At 38.7% G+C, this 23,126-nt stretch overlaps 2 pseudogenes across 1 annotated transcript; both read left to right on the top strand.

Annotated features, from left to right (window-relative positions):
- Window positions 1-7,358: 7,358 nt before the first annotated feature.
- LOC110746709 (L-type lectin-domain containing receptor kinase IX.1 pseudogene) lies at window positions 7,359-9,805 on the top strand (annotated as a pseudogene).
- A 2,019-nt stretch (window positions 9,806-11,824) lies between these two features.
- Window positions 11,825-16,289, top strand: LOC110773907 (L-type lectin-domain containing receptor kinase IX.1-like; annotated as a pseudogene). The gene is made up of 2 exons (XR_015835036.1): window positions 11,825-11,945; window positions 14,790-16,289. The product of XR_015835036.1 is annotated as an L-type lectin-domain containing receptor kinase IX.1-like (transcript).
- The last annotated feature ends 6,837 nt before the right edge of the window (window positions 16,290-23,126 follow it).

Raw genomic sequence — 23,126 nt, 5'->3', positions numbered from 1 at the left:
CAAACAGGAAGTAAAATCTGGCTACATAAGGAAACAAAAAGCATAAAACGATACCATATGGGAAAAAATTGGTTTTTTTTTTTTTTTTTGTAAATTAAATTTTAAAAGTTTTAAATAAAAGATAAAGCCACAAAAAAACGGAATAATAAAAAGAACATAAGCAGCACTTAGAAAAGAAAACGAAACCACAAGGACATAAATCAAAACATATAGAATCACCAACTACTATGCTTAATAAGAACCCAAGACTCCTCCTTCATTCATGCCAAAAAAAAAACATGAGTACATGCCAACACTATGCATAAGGATAGACAAGCAAAGCCAATACCAATATCTGTCTAGAAGCATTTGAAGCAAAGCCTTTCAGGATCTAAGGCATATCAAATCACAGAGGTTTAATCAAATACAAGGATTATAAAATGGAGAATCAAAAGTATTTGTAAGAAATAAAGTCCATAAAATGAGCCAATATCAAAGCCCAATCTCGTGTTAGGTGACTAAACTTGCTAAATAACAAAGAAAAAATCCAGCCAAGAACATAGACTAAACACATACAAAATGCATACAGAGGTCACCACTTTCACCCTTTTTTTTATTTATTTTTTTTATTGCTAACTTTATCAAGCTTTCTACAAGACCCATGTAACGGGTGTTGAATCAATGTGCTCAAGTCAGTTGACTTTAAGACAATGGGTGTTAAAGCACCCCTAGGATATACTAACCCGAGTCATGTAGGCTACAAAGAAGAGCAATGTGTACACGATCAAAGCTTTTTGACGCGAACCTCGACGTTGGTTAGACAAGAGGCCCAGTTACTTCACAAGGATCATACACTTATTTTACTTTACTTTTAATTAAAGAGATGGTTATAAATTTGTGAGCTCAGTAGCTAAAAGTATAATGCCAATCTAGTATCAAGACAAGGCCAAGGTGAGGATTCATTCAAAATTATTAAGCAAGATTAAAGTGTATGTGCTAAATGTAAGACATGGGATTTAATATAAAGAGCATTTGATTGACCTTATAAAAAACAAAGACAGTTGAGAACCATTCACATAAACCCAATATTAATATGCCCAAGGTGACCCAACGCCAAAAATCCAAATCCAATCTAAGATCAGCAAAAACTTCCAGACATCAGTAGGATTGATATTGCTTATCAATCCCTGCACGTGCTGAACAAAATACATAGAATTTAATCCAATTTCAAAAACAAAGAAGAGAATAGCTGGAGTCTTTTGGCATGCATACAAACAATTATTCAAAAGAATAAATACCTAAAGACTTTCTAAGAGTGTCAAATCGAAGATTATCTAAAGGTTTTGCAACAAGACATTTAAGATCCAAATTTTCTAAAGCAACGGGGTCATGCACAACATTAGTGGAGGCAAACATACAATTATTATTTTCTTTTTTTCTCCAAACTAACTTTGTCTTAGTTGACGGAAAATAATGAAAAGAAGATAGTTTGGATAAGTGGTTTACCTCTTTCATAAGATTTGAAATCTTATGTTGGATACTTACTTTTCCACCTATGACATGAGAATTTGAACGAAGAAATTCGTTTCGAAACTTATTGCATCTTGGTCTTATGTGCCCACGAGTTCCACAAAAGTGACAAATTGGAATGAATTTCTTGTCTTCATGAGCGGCAGAAGGTTCAATAGATGAAGAGGATTTGACAAACTTTGTTTTAGACACAGCGGAAGACTTATTACTTGGTTCAAATCCCAAGCCTCGTTTGTCACCATCTCTTCTTCCCATGCTAATCATCTTGTCAATTTTTTCTGCACCAATGTTAAAGAAACAATCCTTTCCTTTGAAGTTTTAAGTTCAAGTTCAAGGGCTTTGTTGTCAGAAGTTAGAGATGCAATTAATTTATTCTGATCAGTCAATTTCTTATGTAAAAACATCAATTTTTCATTCATACCTGCACTTACCTTTTCAGAATCTGCTTCATAGGATTCAAACTCGTTTGCAATCCTGTTGTTTTCCAACTTCAACTCAGCAACAGATTTGACGAGCTCGACATTTTGTTTATTGAGTTTTTGTGAGGCAGCGAGCAAGTCATCGTATTTCTTCATGATAAACTCAATTTTCATATCTTCACAATCATCATCTTCATGTGATTCATCCAAGGTAACTGTGGTTATGAGTGCAACTGTCTTTTCATCATTCTCGGATTCCGATTCATTATCACTCCAAGTTGTATTCGATGCTTTGTTCTTCCCATCCTTTTGCTTCTTCAAAGTGTTAGCACATTCAAAAGATATGTGACCATAACCTCCACATTCGAAGCATTTGACTTTTCCTTTTGAATTTTTCCTATCATTTGACCTGCAATATTTAGAAACAACATCAGTACAATAAATATTTCTAATTTTCTCAATATTCATACCTGAGTTGTTTCGTGAGTCTTGATCCTTAATATTTGATTTCTTAAGGAAACTCTTGAATTGTCTCAACGTAGCATGATCCATCCTACAATATTCCGAATCTTGCTAAGTGTGTCTAGCCACCGGCTCTGATGCCAACTGAAAATACCTGTAGGATGACTAAAAATGCCTAGAGGGGGGTGAATAGGCTAATTCGAGTTTATTAGCAATAAATAACAATAGACTTTCGAAGCAGGATTGATATGGGTTATCAATCCTAAGATGTGCATAGCTGAAAGTAAAAGAACACGCAGATATTTATTTTTCGTGGTAAAACCCCACCTCTGGGGAAAATCCACGGGACTCCTCAGTCCAACACAAATCCACTATAGAACGATGATTACAAGAAGTACTCACACACTTATCCTAGACACATTCTAGATAATGTTTACCGACTTCTTCGTAACTCAACTTCTGTCACAGGATGATCTTTGACACTCCTTATGTTGAACGCAATACTGGTCACGATTGCTTTAAGCTCGCCGGAGGAAAACCGCCACCACGATCTTGGTGCCCTCAACCGTATGAGTCACCGACATGCATATGAATGCAGAATGAATGATAAAAGTGTTTGATAAATCACCAAGTAAACATGGAACACTTGATGATTTATCTCAGATATATGCACAGCAGCTTGTTTGGGCCTAATTTGACACACTCAGCTCGTATTGACTTTGGACAGCCACCAACAAAATCGGGCCAAGGTTTTTCATTCAAACCCAATAGTAGAAGCCCAGAAAACCATCAAACCGCAAGGATGACTTGGGCCTCGAAGAAACCCAAATTGGGCTTGGCTTGTTCAAAAAGATAATTAAAGAAACAGACCCACGTGACCCCCTGGCTTGGAAAAGTCAACAATTTCAACTGGGATTCATAAAGAATTAACAGGGGCAGGTATAAAAGGAACATCTCTGAAAAAACTCTGCCATTAGAAGATCAGAATCTTTCTATAATCAAAGATATTTTTTCTGATTCAAAGAAAGCACCATTTTCAAGGGATACGCAGGCTATGCTTTCTAAAAAAGGAGATAAGCAGGAAACAGGGAGTTGCTAAACTGGAAAATCAAACTTACCATTATAGTTTGAAAAAGCAATTGAATTAGAAGGAAGGTTAGGTTCCCATCAAAAAACAGGGAAGTGATTGCTTCAGGAACTGACTGTTGAGGGCTTATTTGCCAGAAATGATAAAACCCCATTTCTTTTGCATTTAAAATAAAAGATCTTTTGGGAATTTTTGCCGTCCATTATTAAAAATTAGAGCCTTCACTCCCAAAAAGTTTTCTATAAATATAAGAGAGGGTGAACAGATCAAAGACACAACTCAATCAAACAACCAAAAATCAGTCAAAAGACAAAAATTCAAAATGATCACTTGATCTCAGAGAGCCTTCAAGCAAATTGAAACAGCCAAAAGCTAGTTAAGCCACAAGAAAGAAGCCAGCTACAAATCAAAACTTCCAGTTTTAGACTTAGAAAAAGTCATTCAAAACGAGATTTCTCTCGTTACAAATTTGGTTCAGCAAAAGCCAAAGCAAGCAGAGTTTGAGTTTTTGCAAATACGAAAACCTCAACAAATTTATGAAGAGCCCTGACTAAGCAGGACAGATACCACAGTGCAGTTCTAGCTCAGCAATCCTCAAATTCAGCCACTTCTGCCCCTTTCAGACTGAAGAGGTCGCAGTTCTGCCCGTTCAAAAAGCCTTCCAAGGCTTGAAATAGATTAAAGCTCTGCCAAACTCAAGCTTTGGTATCGATTTACAGCTGAAGCTTAACAATTGAGGTTGTTGAAAGTCCAGTCCAGCACAGGCATGTCCAATCCAGCCCAGATCAGAAGCATTAGCCTAGTCAGAAATGGAAGTCCAGCTTTTTTTTTTTTTTTTTTTTTTTTTGTCTTTCTAGAGTCAGTTTTTCCCTTTTGAGCTTTGTAAAAGAGAGTTCTGCCTGAAAACGGTTCACTCTCTTATCATTTGTTCTGGCCAGAACTACCAGTTTTGTACTGTGAAAAATTATGAGGCAAGAAAAGAACTTACTTGGGAGATATTCCTCACCCAAATTCACAATCACTTATTCAGAAATTAATAACTTGGGGCGCAAGTTATCTATTTCAAAAGTTTGCTAGGGTTTTCATTGCTAGCAGTGGCACGCTCACGCACACTAAAGAAAGTTGACTTGTTGACCAGTCAATGGTTTTCAAGGCAATGGGGAACTTTGCCCAACCATCACAGGACACAAATCAAAACAGGTGAATACAGCTTTCTCAGGAATTCTAGATGCTCAAACAAAATAAATATCTTCACAATCATCACAATCATCATATTTGATCCAATATGGACTCTAAGTGATTGACGCCAAATAACCATTGTTTTATGGAGAAACAATATCTCCTAACATACGTGCACTGCCCAAATCTTACATTATGCAATTTTTCCAACTTCAAAACATAATTGAAATCGGCAATTCAGAAATCATCTGATTAATAATTATAGAATCTATTTAGATTTTATTTGATCCAAATAATATTGGAATGATGATACGAAACTAATACTTCATTTCTCTTTAACAAATAAAATTGTAGTTGTTCCCCTACAAAATTAAAAATAATAAAATGAAGAAAAAACAAAGAACTCACAGCAGCCACCAAAAGTCCTAACCCACCCAACGCCGGCTGCAGCCTATGACCAGTGGCGAATTCCTTGGGGCAAAAGGTGCTCTGAAAATTGGAAAATCCCTATGGAAGAGCTGGTCTTGATCACCTTAGAGGTGTGGATGTGCCGTAAAAAAAGTGCCCCCATCGGTCCCGTAGCCACCCCCCTCCCTCACACAGCAACCCACTCAATTCACACATCTCCTCCCAATGGCAACCCTCCTCTCTCTTTCTGTACCTCACAGATCGACGACACCCAAGCCATTTGGGTGTACCTTCACTGATACCAAGTCAGTTACTTGATTATGTTTGAACAAGGGATTGAATGTAATTGTAATATAATGTGAATTGTTGGGGTATAATGGTTTAGTCTCAGAATGAGGATGATCATTTTTTTTTTAAATTCTGATTTTTGTGGGTTTTGATGAGTTGCTGTGGGAGTTGAAGGAGATGGGACAGAGGGTGAAGAAGAAGAGAAGAGAACCGGATACCTTCTACCCCAGTTTTTTCATTTTGTTTTACTTAATTTTAAAAATAAATTGAAATGACATTTATGTCCCTAGAAACTTGATGTATCGATACACCAGAGTATTGTAGAAGAAACCTTATCCAAACCAGTTTCTTCCCCAGGCGGCGCTCCCACTTTGTTGTAGTCCTCCTTCCATCCCAAGTGTGGAATTAACCTTTGTTGTCCTACATGACCCGTCTATTCATCAACTTCACCCCGTCAACCACGCAAAAGAAATATTTGAGCAATATGTATACAAGTAATTCAGAGTCACCGTCACCGTGGTCTCCACTCCCATCCCATGCCATCACTACCACCACTCGCTTGAATCTTCAATTCCTTATTTATGTCCAAGGAAAATTATTTTGATTTGAAATGGTAAGAAACCTATGTTTCTATATAAGATATGATTTTACAGTATATGTTTGTTAGTAAGATCTGGAAATTTTTTTCCTCTAAGATTACCTATGTTTCTATCCAATGGAAATGGCTGACAATTGACGAGTCTAACTTCTAAGATTACCTATGTCTCTCTGTGCTAGCAAAAGGCGAAAAAGGACAAAGAAAAAAGAAAAAGGAGAAAGCCTTCTCACTCTTGTCTCTCCGTGCTAGCAAAAGGCCAAAAAGGAAAAAGAAAAAAGAAAAAGAGAAAGCCTTCTCTCCTCTCGTCTCTCTCCCTCTTTGAGTCTTTGGTTGGTAATTGGGACGACCACCACCACCACCTTGGTGGCTGGCTGATCCATATGTTATAATATGTACGTATAACATGTTATAACACAAGACACAGAGACCTGAATAAAAAACAAAGACACAGAAGAGACATTTCTCCCCCTCCTTAATTTACTCCTCGCGTCTGTGTTTTCCATCACAACTTCCTCCCTCCCTCCTACTAAAATCAAAAAGTTGAAAGCTTCATTGACTTGGAGTCAACCCACTTGTCAGGAAACTTCAAAGTCTTCCCGGTCCCTTTCGTTTTGGACTTCAATTTCAGCTCTACCTGCTCTGGCTTGCTCTTTATGATGACGAGCAATAATGCAATTGTAATATAATTTAGTGGCCCCTCAACGGCAAACTTCGCCCAGAGGAACGTATCCGAAAAGTCAGATACTCGTGTCTGAAATGTCAGATACGCGTATCCGTTAGTCAACTAACGTATCCGTTGACTGCGATACGCATCCGAAGCATATCCTATCCAAACGAGTATCCGATACGGGATACGCCACTAAATTGGCGTATCCATGCTTCTTAGGTTACTTGATTATGTTTGAACAAGGGATTGAATGTAATTGTAATATAATGTGAATTGTTGGGGTATAATGGTTTAGTCTCAGAATGATGATGATCATTTTTTTAAAAAATTCTGATTTTTGTGGGTTTTGATGAGTTGCTGTGGGAGTTGAAGGGGATGGGACAGAGGGTGAAGAAGAAGAGAAAAGAACCGGACACCTTCTACTCCAGTTTTTTCATTTTGTTTTACTTAATTTTAAAAATAAATGGAAATGACATTTATGTCCCTAGAAACTTGATGTATCGATACACCGGAGTATTGTAGAAGAAACCTTATCCAAACCAGTTTCTTCCTCCGGGCGCTCCCACTTTGTTGTAGTCCTCCTTCCATCCCAAGTGTGGAATTAACCTTTGTTGTAGTCCTAGATGACCCGTCTATTCATCAACTTCACCCCGTCAACCACGCAAAAGAAATATTTGAGCAAAGAATATATAGATACAAGAAATTCACAGTCACCGTCACCGTGGTCTCCACTCCCATCCCATTCCATCACTACCACCACTCGCTTGAATCTTCAATTCCTTATTTATGTCCAAGGAAAATTATTTTGATTTGAAATGGTAAGAAACCAACTGCTGATTAAAGCACTTTCAAATATTAAACTCTCTATATTTCTATTTTAGACGCAACAATTTGATCTGTAACCTTACCAGCAAATTAGAAATGGTTGTCATTCTTCTTCTCTTGTTTCTATTAGCTCCTTGTGGAACTTCATTAAACTTCAATTTCTCCACCTTCCCAAATGGCATCAACACCCTACATCTTGAGGGAATTGCTTCCATCGACGGGGAATTCCTCCGACTCACCGAAAGCGCTGCTGACGACTCAGAAACCCTAAACGTCGGCCGAGCCACATACAGCCAACCCTTCCTCCTCCGCGACAACGCCAGGGGAAAACTCGTCGACTTCACCACAAATTTCACATTCACCATCAACTCGCTAAACAAAAAAAACTATTCAGACGGGCTCGCCTTCTTTTTGGCGCCAAACGGGTCTTCACTCTACAGTGCAATAGGCAGAGATGGCTGTCTTGGATTATCCCTCATATTCCCGCGAACAAACGAGTCCATTAATCTGTACCCGTTTGTGGCAGTGGAGTTTGACATCTTTCAGAATCCATTTGAAAATGTCGACGATCCCAGGTTCGATCATGTTGGTATTGACGTCAACTCTCTCAAGTCTAAAGTTACCAGGGCTTGGAATGGTAGCATTCCACAGGGACGAGTCAACAGTGCTTCGATTCGTTATGATTCTGGGTCGAAAAATCTTAGCGTTACCTTCACTACTTATGAAAATGGTGTCTGGGTGGAGGGGTATCTTGATTACAAGGTTGATCTGAATGAGATCTTGCAGGGTTGGGTGATTGTTGGGTTCTCTGCTACATCAGGTGATGGGACTGCTATCCACAAGATCAACTCATGGAGTTTCAATTCGACATCGCTGATTGATGAGAATGCAAAAAACAACACACCAGTAGCTCCTGAACACAACTCAGGAAATGGCATCAACATTGGACTTGTGGTTGGGCTGGTTGTTGGTGGGTGTGTTCTTTTGGTTGGTGGGTTTTGTTTGGTTTGGTTCATTTTTTGGAAGAAGGGGGGAACAGGGGAAAGTAGCGACAATGATGAAGATCCTTTTATCAACGATCCAATCGATGACGAATTCGAAAAGGGGACAGGCCCAAAGAAGTTTTCGTACAAGACATTGGCTCAATCGACAAATGATTTTGACGAGGGAGAGAAGCTTGGAGAGGGAGGGTTTGGTGGGGTTTACAGAGGCTTTATACCAGACTTGAACTCATATGTTGCTGTTAAGAGAGTCTCGAGTAGTTCTAAACAAGGACCGAAGGAGTATGCATCGGAAGTAAAGATCATCAGTCGACTTAGGCATCGCAATCTTGTGCAACTGATTGGCTGGTGCCACGAAAGAAAATTCTTACTTGTGTACGAGTTCATGCCGAATGGGAGCTTAGATTCTCATTTGTTTAAAGAACAAAGCTTGTTAACTTGGGAGGCAAGATACAAAATTGCTCAAGGTTTAGCCTCTGGGTTGTTCTATCTACATGAAGAGTGGGAGCAATGTGTGCTGCATAGGGATATTAAATCGAGCAATGTTATGTTAGATTCAAATTTCAACGCAAAACTTGGGGATTTTGGGTTAGCTAGACTTGTGGACCACGGAAAACAGTCGCAAACCACAATCTTGGCTGGAACCATGGGTTACATGGCTCCGGATTATCTCAACACCGGAAAGGCTAGCAAAGCATCAGATGTCTACAGCTTCGGAGTTGTTGCTTTGGAAATAGCATGTGGGAGAAAACCCATCGATCCAAAGTTTGGAAGCTCTAAAGTCAATGTGGTTGAGTGGGTTTGGGAGCTTTACGGAGAAGATAGAGTCAATGAAGCAGCTGACCCAAAATTATGTGGGGATTTTGATAAGAAACAAATGGAGTGCTTGATGATTGTTGGGTTGTGGTGTGCTCATCCAGACTACAACATGAGGCCTTCAATACAACAAGCAATTCAAGTGCTTAACTTCGAGGTACCGTTGCCGAATCTCCCATCAAAGATGCCGGTGGCCACCTATTTTGCTCCTCCGAAATCGCTCTCAATGTTGTCTAGAGATATTAGTGGTTCTCAAGGAGGCCAAACTGAGTCGTCTTCAGGCCAAACTAACTCCTCACAGTTCAGCGCACCTTCTTCTACCACAAATTCTCATCCAAAAATTTCACTTGGGTAAGAAAGAAGCCTAACTAAATAATTTTGATTCTAAACTTTTAGAATTTTTGTAATTCCACTGTTGTCCTATACGAGATTATGCATTTCACTCTTTGTTTTGATAATATACAAATTCAATGTAATGTTGTATCAATTTAGTTAGACAATAAGAAATGATATATATCTATACACGTTTATATTTTAAAACCATCATTTAAAGTAGTCCTACCTTGTATGTCTTTCCTAAAGACCGGACGCGCTGAAAAACCTCACCTACTCAACTTTCTTCACATTTGATTCATATCTATTGATATGATGTGTACAATCATCGCACCTTTATAAACGAACGCGTCAGTAAAGTCATCACGATTTTTCATGACACCAATAATTCTCGCTTAAGGATTTGTAGAGGCCTCTGTGTGTTGATATGTCTCTCTTGCTCAGTTTGCCCGTGACTTACCAGGAGACGAGACATTAGGACCCACGTTTCGTTAAACCAGTAGTAAGTCGTTACTTGTCTCATTCATAAATCAAGTTGGATTCATTTATTCATGTCCCTACGTAATGTCATGTTTTTTTTTTGGCCCGTGACTTACCAGGACATTAGGACCCACGTTTTATTTTCACAAATCTCACTCATCCAACTGCCAATTACGTTTCGTCTTAAAACAATAAAATAAATAAATAAAATAAAAATCAATAAACACAAAACGTGTGGGCTTCACTAGTTAGTCACTTCAATTTTAGGTTTTTAGTATCAAAGTTTTTGTTACAAACCTAAAATCAAATTCAAAAGGACCATTATATATACCCTATTATAATCAACAAATTCAATAAATAGATCAAAGTTGAATACAATTGAGTAGAAGTGATATATTCACAACGCATCATGTTAGACGCCATACATAGAGAAGTCGCACAGTCCGCACATTAGTTTTTACTTTTTAGATTGGGTTAATTACTGTAGACGTCCGTGAACTATGGCCCCAGTTGCAATTGGGTCCGTGAACTAATTTTCGTGGCAATTACATCCTTTAATTAAACAATTAGTTGCAATTGAGTCCTACCGTCCAATTATGTCAATTTATCTGTTAAAATGAGGGGTAAAAGCGTCCTTTCGAGTTAAATAAATAATAATAATAAATAATATACAGTTTGTAAAACTGAAAAGAAAAACTAAAAAAACTGAAAATAATAATAATAATAAAATAAATAAATAAAATAAAAAATAAAAAATCCAAATCCAAATTCCTCTCTCTCTCAGCTCTTCCTCTCTGTCTCTCCCTCTCTCCTGCAACCCATTCCCCCTCCTCCTTAGTCCACCCCCTCAAAACCCAAATCCAAACCCAACCTGCAACCCACAACCCACCCTCAATCTTCCAATTGCAATTGTAGGTTTTATTTTTAAGTTTTTTTTTCCACCTTCGTCTCTCTCTCTCTCTCTCTCTCTCTCTCTCTCTCTCTCTCTCTCTCTCTCTCTCTCGATAGACTTGGAGCGGTTGGTGACGAAGACGATGGCGTGGCCTTGACGAAGAGGGTGGTGTGGCCTTGGCAATGAAGACGAAGATGACGAATCTAGTGTGGGGCTCGTCGAATCTAGTAGGGAGGTTGGCTAGTGTTGGGGTGGGGCTGGGTTTTATATTTTCTAGGGCAAAGGGTGGGGCTGGATCTATGATTGGGGTGGGAATGGGTGTCGGGTTTGGAGGGAATTGGGGGCTGGGCGACAAATTGGAGATGTTACCGGACATGCGCAATCTCAACTGTCTTCAGGAATTGGATATTGATTACGGTGAAGGTTTAAATTTCACTTCCTTTCCCCCCAACCTAACATCACTTACAATATGGGGAATCAAGAATTGTAAGCCGCTGTGGGAGTTGTTGCACAGGCTCACCTCTCTTACAAGCTTGTCCATCAGTGGTGAAGACCCATATGCGGTGTCGTTTCCACCCGAAGGAGACAAGAGATAAATATGGAGATGCTGCTCCCCGCATCTCTCACTCATCTCTCAATTGGGGGCTTTCCAAATCTGAAGAAACTGAGCAGCAAGGGCTTTCAATTCCTCACCTCTCTTCAATCTCTTCGACTCTGGAATTGTCCAAAGCTGGCATCTATTCCAGTGGAGGGGTTGGCTATTTCACTGAGGCAACTTTATATCACTGGGTGTCCTCTGCTAAAAGATAAATGCCAGCCTGGTAGTAAAGGACGATACCTGCCCAAAATATCCCACATCCCCTACATACATATAAGTATATATAGTGTATGGGATTAGAAGACGGTTTGAAGATGATGAGAACCCACACCCACACATGGGAGGACATGGACATGGTCAACTCCGACTCTCACTCTCCCCAGGTACTTCAAATTTCAAACATTATCAACAGTTTCCCTATACTCTTTATGGTAAGACTCCTTTCCTTGATTGAAAGATCTATACTCTTTCCTTGATTGAGTTTGTGATGAGAGAGGAGAAGCTATGCAACGATGGTTTGGAGACACAGTGAAAGAGAGGGAGAGACAGCGAAAGAGAGAGGGAGAGACAGAGCGAAAGGACGCTTTTACCCCTCACTTTGACAGATAAATTGACAGAGTTGGACGGTAGGACCCAATTGCAACTAATTGTCTAATTAAAGGATGTAATTGCCACGAAAATTAGTTCACGGACCCAATTGCAACTGGGGTCATAGTTCACGGACGTCTACAGTAATTAACCCTTTTAGATTTCTTCCTCAGTGAGGCTCTGTGAAGTCACACAGTCCTCACATACTCGGCGCATTGAATATTTTGTTAGTCATATATTGCTACAAACTTGTAGTATTGATGGGTCTAATCCAATTTATTTATTTTAGTATAAGTGATAGTCTATAAACTACAAGGGAGGGGGATTTCTCACACACACAACTATGATGCCCCGAAGATTCCAACACTACTACAAAAAGAGAAAAAGACGACCATAAAAAGACGACGGCAGAACATACAACCGTCGTTGTATTTCAAATGACGAAGGTAAAAAAAAAATCCGTCGTGGATAAGTGCCTTATTGTTGAATATTTTTAACAGACGACGTACACAAATAAAAAAGCGTCGTTTTTTAAAAAAGGTTTTCTTCAGAGTTAAAATCTGACCAAAAAACAACGACAGCAGGTATGAATCCACCGACGTAGAACATAAAGACGACAGTTCACCAAAAAACCTGCCGTGTTAACTCCTAACTAAACACGACCAACTGTTCTTATTCCGCGTCATATAATATAATGGAATCCACGTCTTTATACTACGACGGTGCCTTCTCTATAAACCGCCGTCTTAATTTTTATTTCTTTTTAAGATTTAATTATTTTTTAATTTTGGTAGCCTACAAAAATTAAAATGAGATCCCAAGAGGTATGATATCTTACCTTTGAGATCTTTGGATCCTGATCATAATCGAACCACCAAAGTGAGAAAGACAATATTTTAAATACACAAAATCCAAAAAGAAACCAGAACTGAACTGACTACTGCAAACTTTGAGAAAGACAATGTTTTGAAAGTTAATGATGTATGCATTTTGGTGTATGGATACACCAAAACGCATACATCATTAACATCCAAATTATTGTCTTTGAGATGTAAGAGAGAGTGATGATGTATGTGTGTATGTGAGAGAGGAAGACGAGCCTCCGGAGAGATCAGAAGAACTTGGAACCCTAAATGAAAACTGAAACTGAAAGAAAGAGTCAAATTTATAAAATAAATCTTTTAAACTCACGGCGGTCCTTATAGAAATACCGCCGTGTAATTGTAAAAAACCACGTCGGTTATTCTTTAATGGAATCCACATCGTATAATGTATAATCCACGTCGGTATATTAAAAAAAAGAGACGTGTTAAATAATATACCATGACGCGAGAGATTAATTTATCGACTTATTATTTTGGAGTGTACTACGACGGTACCTACAACACTACTGTCGTGTTTATTTACCACGTCCTAAGTTCAAATTACCGTCGTATTTTTTCAATCTATACGTCTTCCTTCTCTGTAAACCGCCGTCTTATTTTTATAGCTTTTTAAAATTAATTAATTTTTCTTTTATTTTGGTAATATCTTTCTTAACACAAAACAAAATTTAATTCTCAATCCTCAACAACATTTTCATCTTAAAAGGCAAATCTCTTCCTCTTGTTCATCTTAAAATTTAAAATTTCATTTCCTCTTGATCAATATTTACACAATATATGTATACAAATTAGGCAAATACATCGTGGTTTCTTTTCTGCCTTCACCCTCAGCTTGTTCAACTGTTTCTTCCTCTCATATGCAAGCTGGGGCCTCTCCTTCCTCTTGTTCTCAAGCTCCTGCACAGCCACAGATGAATAAAGTGTGAAAAGCTCACTTTAGAGCATCAGGAACACCCTCGTATGCCTTCAAATGGGCAAGTGCGGCTGCAAACCCATGCTTGGTCTTGTGAGAAATCATTCTGCAAACCCATTTGCTTTCAAAAAGACAATTTCTTAGAATTTGATGAGACAGAGCAAAGGGCAAGAAGAAGTTGGAACCCTAATTGAAAACTGAGAGTTAAAAAACGCGTGAAAAAATCATAAATGGCATCAACACCCGATCTCTCAAGGAAGATGCTTCCGTTGACGGTAAATTCCTCCGACTCACCGAAAGCACTGTTGACGAGGATAAAAAAGGAAGCGTCGGCGGAGCCACCTACAGCCAACCCTTCCTCCTCCGCGACAATGCCACGGGAAAACTCGCGGACTTCACCACAAATTTCACATTCGCCATCCGACTCGCGAAACAAAACAATGTATGGAGACGGGTTCGCCTTCTTTTTGGCGCCAAAGGGGTCTGCACTCAACACAACAATAAGCACAGGCGCCTCTCTTGGCCTCCCCATCATAAACCCGGACAAAAATGAGTCCACGAATCTGTACCCGTTTGTGGCACTGGAGTTCGACATCTTTCAGAATCTAATGGATTCTGTCAAAGATCCCTGGGGCGATCATGTTGGTATTGATGTCAACTCTGTCAAGTCTAAAGTTATCAGTGCGTGGGATGGTAATATTACACAGGGAGGAAACAATAGTGCTTGGATTCGTTACGATTCTGGATCGAAAAATCTTAGCGTTACCTTCACTACTTATGAAAATGATGTTTGGGTTGAGGGGTATCTTGATTACAAGGTTGATCTGAATGAGATTTTGCAGGGTTGGGTGATTGTTGGGTTCTCTGCTGCAATAGGTTCTCTGACTGCTCTGCACAAGATCAACTCATGGAGTTTCAATTCGACATCGCTGATTGATGAGAATGCAAAGAACAACACACCAGTAGCTCCTGCGCCGACCCCCATTGTTGAACCAGGGTCAGGAAATGGCATCAACATTGGACTTGTGGTTGGGCTGGTTGTTGGTGGGTGTGTTCTTTTGGTTGGTGGGTTTTATTTGATTTGGTTCATTTTTTGGAAGAAGGGGGGAACAGGGGAAAGTAGCGACAATGATGAAGATCCTATGATCAACGATCCAATTGATGACGAATTCAAAAAGGGGACAGGCCCAAAGAAGTTTTCGTACAAGATATTGGCTCAATCGACAAACGATTTTGACGAGGGAGAGAAGCTTGGAGAGGGAGGCTTTGGTGGGGTTTACAGAGGCTTCGTAAAAGATTTGAACTCATATGTTGCTGTTAAGAGGGTATCAAGTGGATCTAGACAGGGGTTGAAGGAGTACGCGGCAGAAGTAAGGATCATCAGTCGACTTAGGCATCAAAATCTGGTGCAACTCATTGGTTGGTGCCACGAAAAGAGAGAACTCCTACTTGTTTACGAGTTCATGTTCAATGGAAGCTTAGATTCCCATTTGTTCAAAGGAAAAAGCTTGTTAGGTTGGGAGGCAAGGTACAAAATTGCTCAAGGCTTGGCGTCCGGATTGTTCTTCTACACGAAGAATGGGAACAATGTGTGTTGCACAGAGATATCAAATCCAGCAATATTATGTTGGATTCGAATTTCAACGCCAAACTGGGAGATTTCGGGTTGGCTTGACTTGTTGACCATGGGAAACATTCACAAACCACTGTTCTGGCAGGAACCATGGGCTACATGGCTCCTAAATGTGTCACCACAGGAAAGGCTAGCAAGGAAACAGATGTTTACAGTTTTGGAATTGTTGCTTTGGAGATAGCTAGTGGGAGAAAACCCATTGATCCCAAGTTGGGAACAAGTAAAAACAACATGGTAGAGTGGGTTTGGGAGCTTTATGGACAAGGGAAGGTCATTGAAGCAGCTGACCCAAAATTGTGTGGGGATTTTGATGAGAAACAAATAGAGTGCTTGTTGATTGTTGGGTTGTGGTGTGCTCATCCAGATTACAAGATCAGGCCTTCGACACAACAAATAATTCAAGTGCTTAGCTTAGAAGTTGCGCCGCCTATTCTTCCATCAAAGATACCAGTAGCCGACTACTTTTCTCCTCCGGTATCATTTTCAATCTTGTCCGGTGATGTTACTGGTTCTGAAAGGGGTCAAACGAAGTCTTTAAGTAATGGTTACAACACCAATTCATCACAGTTCACCTCATCTTCCGCTTCCAATTCTTCTCCATCAACTTCACTTTTGTACACAAATTAAATTTATACTTAATAATTGTGTTGTACCTATATTCAAAAAAAAATTTGTAATTTATATTTATATTTGAAATCTTTAAGTTCTCCGTGGAAAGTTGTGGTTTGAATTGGTAAACAAGGGCTGCTGCACTGCTATTTTAAATGGCAATTTGATCCGTAAAGCTTACCTACTCTCTCGGAAATATTCTCTCGCCCAAAAGAAATTAGAAATGCCAAAAATCAAAAACTAAAATGGTCCAAGCCAAAATTGATTGTTGCGGTTTTTCCCGCTCGGTTTTGATAATAAAAAAACCGTAGTATAGCAGGGAGGCTATACTATTTTTTATAATAAAAAAATCGTAGTATAGCGGCGTGGCTATACTCTTTTAAGTATATTATATTTAAAAGTATTATAGCCGTGCAGCTATACTATTTGTTAAAAATAATTTATAAAAAAAAAAAGACCCTTCTAGTTGCATTAGTTTATACTTTATAAATATTAATTTGCTAGTTTCGATATATATACTTTATAGATTTAAATTGTTTATATATTATTTTTATTCAATAATATGCGAAAATTATGTGTATAATATGTGAATTTTGTGTGTATTATTCAAAGTTTTGTAAAAAATCAATTGTATTAAACATGAAAAATACGTGCGTATGTGTACAATATGAGTATTAAATGTAAAAATGCTAAATTCTTTATATGGGTAATAACTCTGGAAAAATAAACACTCCAAAGGGGAAAAATAATTGGGGGAAAACAATTAAAAAATTCAGGAAAAACAATTATAAAAACAAAAATACACTATCTATGAAAAGAGTATAGCCGTGAAAGAAATTGACGGAATTCATGACTTGTCCTTGAATTGCTACAATTATGAAACTACAGAGGCACAATTGACTAAATTAAAACTACATGAACAAAAAATGAAAAAGAAATAAACTAACCGAAAGTGACTTTTAGCCATGGAACATACCCTAAAATATTTGGGTGACTCATCATTGCGAGATAGAGAAGTAAAAGAACTTAGGCTTAGTTTGGTATTGTTGTGCTTTTAAAAAAAACTGTTTATGCTGTGCTGCGAAAATAAACAGCTGTAAAATGAAGCAGCTAAGTGTTTGGTAATATGTATTTGTAAAAGTGCTGTGAGTATGAAAAATAGTGTCAGAGTGTTTGGTAAACTTTTATATGGAAGTGTTGTGAGAGTGTATAATGACGAAAAAGGATTGGATGATAAAAGTTTTAAAAAATAAATTAAAAAAAGTATAATTTAAGTTAACAAATAAAAAAAATTTAAAAAAAAATTCAAAAGCAGCCGACACCTTTCTTTTTTCTTTTTTCTCATTTTTATTTGTTTCTTCCTCTTCACTTCCTTTCTTTCTTCTTCCTCCCTTCCCAGTTTTTTTCTTTTCTTCCTCTTTTCCTCTTCCTTCCCAAGCCCCCCATCTCTCAACCTTTTTACCTTTCCTCTTCTCCTCCTTTCTCTTTTCTTCTTCCTTCCAAGACTTCTTCCATTCCCATGTTTTTTTTTTAATTTCTTCCTCTTTACTTCTACCTTCCCAGCAACACCACCCCCCACCCCCCACCTTTTTTTTTTAATTTTTTATAATTTCTTCGCCTTTTCTTCTACATGCCCACCCCCCTTTTTTTTTTTTTTTTTTAATTTCTTCGTCTTTTCTTCTACATGCCCACCTCTTGGGGGTTTGATTTTATTTTGCTGGAGATAATTGGTTGGTAATCTGGGTGTTGAATTTTTTGTTGCTGTAGATGTAACATCCCGACCCAAAATAAAATGAATTTTGAATTAATTAATTTCAATAATTAAGAATTTCCAATTTTACCCTTGGAGATAGGGGTATTTTGGTCACTTTTTAATCCGAAAGGATTTTGGGAAAATGAGTGGTACCGTTGCGTAGAGCTCGTCGATACGAGTTCGTAGACATGTGGCATGCCCAATTCTGAGTGGTAACGAAGGAGGAAAAGTCTGGAAACGAAGGGGACATATATGGAATTTTTTTTGAAATTGTTACTGTAGCAACAGTACCGTGCTACAATACCGGGCAGTTTTAATTTTTTTCTTTTTTCTTTTTTTTCCTCTCCTTCCTCCTCTCCCCTGCGCACAGAAACCAGCCCCCCATTACTGTTCACCACCGGGGTTTTTGGGCCACCACAGTCGCATCCGACCACCACTTGGGGTGGCACCGGTCCCAAAAGAACCGGGCCACCTCCCTCTTTCCATCTTGAGCGATCTCAGCCGCTGGAACCACCTGTGATCGCCGGAAAATGCAAAAATCCGACCGGTTTTAACCCAAAATTCACGGAGCTCGTTTGGACGCTTACGGCCACCATTTCCGTCGATCCATGTATGCTTTCTCAACCTCTCGAGACGTACTAGCTGCTGGTTGGGTTAGGTTTGAGAAATTTCTGCATTTAACTGGTTAAATAAGCGATAGAAAAATCTGCCGATTTCGACTTCCATTTTCAGCCACTTCCGTCGACTTTTTGGGGTATGTCCAAGAACAAAAGTGGCTCTAAATTAGGGGTTTTTACCTAGGGGAGGAGTCTTGGCCCGTGATTTTGAGTTTTTCCGGCGAGCCGCTATCGCTTTGGACACCCACGCGCTGACAGCGCGTGTGGCGGCTCGTGGGCACTGTATCAGAGGGGCATTTTTGTCCCAATGCGATCCTCTGGTTGTCACGAGCGCGTAGAATTTTACGGATCTCAATTCGGATAAGGTTTGAACCCCGAACGGATTTTACATATTGTGTGAATTCCGGGTTCGATATGTTAGAACCGTTGGATCGCTTTCAAATTAATATATGTTGATCTAGGTATTCATAGGATCGTGTAGGATTCAACGGATCGTGAATCGGAGCCCCGGATGTTCCGATTCAATAACTTAAAGTTTGTGTTTTACAATAACCGTCCGATCGCGCGATCGCGAGCGATCCAACCGTCCGATCTAAACCAAACTTGTAGGATGTATTTCCTAGATCTTGTGGAACCCATAGGAACTTTCGGATTGTAAAACGGAGGTTGTGGGGCCCGCGGGCCCGGTTGACCAAGTTTGGGCAGTTTGACCCTCGGTTGACCGTGAGTCTTCCGAGGTAGTTTCACTCTTCAAGGAGTCTACGACCCTTTTGGACGAGTCTTGACCGTCATTTGATTTATGTGGGTCTATGAGATTATTTTTATGGTTTTGTGATGGAAATCTTATGCTTTTGAATTTAATAGTTTATTTAAATTCGGTTTATATTTAATCGTTGAATTCTTTATTTTTGGTAAAGTAGTTGCAATATATGTGGGTTTGATATATTCGAGTGTCTTGAGTTTTTATATAATATTTGAGAAAGTACTATCCTTGTTGATTTTGTATGGGGTACTTAGAACGTTAATTTGAGTGTTGTTAGCACTACCTTAGGTACTTCCCTGGTTATGGGTTTTATGTTTGAGAGTTTATTTTGCCCAGACCCGTCGGAGTTTGTCCAGGCCCTTCAGAGATCTATTTTGGAGATTTATTTTGCCCAGGCCCGTCGGAGTTTGTCCAGGCCTTTCGGATGTCTTCTTAATACGATGCCTTGGGAAAAATTGGTTTAAGGAAGGGAATATTACTTTATAATATTTATATAAGGATTACGAACTCCACCATCATACGTACCCCCCTCTTGGATGATGATACTTGGAAACAGTGGATATGGACACTGGGATACATGGAAATGGATATGTGGATATGGTTTGGATGTGTTCGGACCACTTTGTAAAACCCAAGGGAGGTGTCGTATAGCAGTGTAGCTCGGAAGTCCGAGTGTCGTATCCACAGAGAGCGGTGTAAAGATAACAGAGCTGAAAAAGAACAATTATGATTGAAAAGTAGATTTATGCAAGATTTGATTTCAAGAAAAATCAATTGATTAAAACACTAAGGCATTGGGTTTCCACTTTTAACATAAGCATGCAACTCTTAATAATTTGATCCACAAAATATTTTCCTTTGTAGATGTTCAAAATAATTAAAGCCCTTTTTAATTTCCTTCAGAAGTATTCTAAGCATAACTTGTACCATTGGCAACAAACTATCAAAAAATAAACTTCATCAAAATTCTATTAATCTTTAGTAATTCTCTTCTCTTTTAAAAGCATGAAAGTTTTTACTACACAATGGGAAAAACATGATTGAACCCATGAAATAGAATATCAAACATTCATCAATTAATTAAAAAGAAAACTACAAATTCCATTTGAACAAAAACTACAAAATCACATTAAAGCTTAAGTTTGGATCAAACTAATAAAAATTACACACTTATATTAAAAGCTTTCCCCCTAGCCTTAGCTAGGGAGTTAGTTCCCCATAATAAAATAAAACTAAAAACAGAAATTAAAACTTAGAAAGATATGGAGGGAGAGAAAGCTCAAGTTGTGAGGCTTGGTGTGTTTGAATACTACGGAGGACATCTCTATTTATAGGAAAATGAGAGCAGCACCTCCTGGACAATTCCAACTTCATTTGAATAAATAACTTCTCCACCTTGCCACCAAGCCAATCACCATTTTGCTTCATTAATTTTGTTCATCCACCTTGCCGCCAAGCCCATCCAATTTCTTTTGTTTATGCAATCTCATCTTTTTTATTGGAATACACATCAACATATGTAATCAATTCAATTGGCTTTTATTGTGCTGTAACCACATTCTTCATTTTATAATTCTTCTTGGCTTGTGGAAGCTGCACCTCAATTCTTCATTAGTGTCGACTGCCACAATTAATTGGATTGCTTCAATTATCATCACTTGCAATGCATGGTTGGCTCCCCACTACAAACATTAAAGTGCAATATTACAAATCAAAAAGTGGTGCAGAAAATAGTAAGCAAGCATATAAGTGAAAACACACCTAATTAACTAACATTGTAAGAAAAACAATTACTAACAAATATAATTTAAGGATAGAAAATGTGATAATTATGTGCTCATCAGGATGTACTATTTACACACGTGCCGGGTTTCCGGCGTGTGGGCTTTCTTGGTCATGGATCCTGGAATTGTGGGATGCCGGAAAAATTGTGGATATGATCTGGATATGACGGAACCCAGGGTATCCTTGACGGGATGTTGTTGTAGACCCTTGATTGGGTAGTCTGCGCGCGTAGGACGGTTTTCAGACGTACAGGTCTTGATTCTTCGTCCGTACGGGCTGGTTAGAGTTTCAGTCCCCCAGTTGGACGGCTCATCCCTAGCCACATGGACGTTTGAGGGCCAGATAATTGTGAGCTAGTCAACAATCCCCTGTTGGATTGTTTCCCCCAGTACATGATGATGGTGAGAGGTGAGTGTTATTATATATACACATATATATATATATATATATATATATATATACTCATTTATAGGCATACATATTACGTATATGTGTATGTGGTCTTGATTTGGGTTAAGATTAGTGAGATTGTGCTTCGTGAGTACCCTATACATGTATGAACGTATAAGCCCTGGATTTGGGCAATGTTGTTTGGCACCATACGCCTTGGATAGGATATGGTTGCGGGATTGAACTGTTATAAATGGAATAATTTGATAATGTGTTCATTGTATTTTGTCGGAATTGGAGTTGTGTTAAATCTGAAATGTATTGTCGGTTCTGTTTTAAATAATTGTACATTATCGGAGTTGTGACCGTTGATTACGAGAACTACGTGTGGCTTGATCCCTTGTCCAAGGGTACGTAGGCAGCCTGGGGTCGCACCTAGGTGCAGCCGCGAATTATTTTTGTGTTTAAAAGGTTTGATCGATTCGGTGTATGTGATTGGATTTTATTGTGGTTGTTGGATTTGAATCCGGTCGAATGATTTTGGGGGTAATCGTACAGTTGTTTGAGATCATAAATGGTATGGTTTGTGTATTAATTGACTGCAGAACATTGTTAGTTCTATTTCAAATTATCTGAAGGCCGGAGGCCGATTATGTGAATTGCATGAGATTATATTGTGCGTGCTGCCTGTTGGGATATTAAAATGCGAATTTTGTGCAGGTTGAAATTTGGGGAATGTTCAATTTACAGGGGAGACTTGGCCGAAATTTTGGTGGAAAGTCTCATGCCCTTATTCCTTTTTGGGGAAAAGAGGCTATAGTATTGGTAAGTGGGCCCGGCATTTGTGTGATGCCGGAATTTTCACAGGATTCGTCTCAAGCTTCGAGGAATTCGGGGCGGGTCCTGTCAGTAGAGATGATAAACTGTGGAGCTAAGGTTGAGGTTTTTTTTAGTTGGAGGGGAAGAAGATATTCTGGGTCTGTAAAATAGGGAGGTGGGTTGGTGGGGTTTTGGGTTGAGATGGTAGCTTTGACGGATTGAGGAAGAGGAGCAAGTTGCACAAAGAGGATGAGGCGAGCAATTCGGAAAATCCAAGAGGAACGACACTTGGGAGGTTCGAACTCGGGATGATGAGGATATAGCATGTAATTGTTTGAAACAAATAAGGGCAATATGGGCAATTTGAAAATTTCATTTAAACCTCCGCATGCTTCTCCTTGCAGCAGTTTTCAGAAGATGGGTGTGAGTTGCTTCTACTTTTTGGCTTTGAATGATAGCAGATTATAAAATAAGCAGGTTGAATTGGTTTTACCAAACACTCAAATCTCCAAAACTTCTTTTCAAAGCTGCTTATTTTTTAAGTTAAGCAATACCAAACTAAAGCCTTAGCCAAAAACACAAGATTGACCAAGAAAAGAAGACCTGGAATACTCATAAAAAACTAATTTGTTATAAACAATAAAATTATCTATTGCATAATGCAAATATTATAATATATAAAAAAAGATCTACATCAGAGTTATTAAATCAGACCTATTCATAGTGTGTTTTGTTTCAATCTAATCAATTCATTATTTACAAGCTCTGACCAGTCACACTGAAAAGAGGTAAAACATGCATATCAAGGAA

Source organism: Prunus avium, chromosome 4, assembly GCF_965620075.1.
Source record: "Prunus avium chromosome 4, drPruAviu1.hap1.1, whole genome shotgun sequence".
Lineage (NCBI taxonomy): Eukaryota > Viridiplantae > Streptophyta > Magnoliopsida > Rosales > Rosaceae > Prunus > Prunus avium.
The sequence above is the reverse complement of the archived record's forward strand: the minus strand, read 5'-3'. Positions and strand labels throughout refer to the sequence as shown.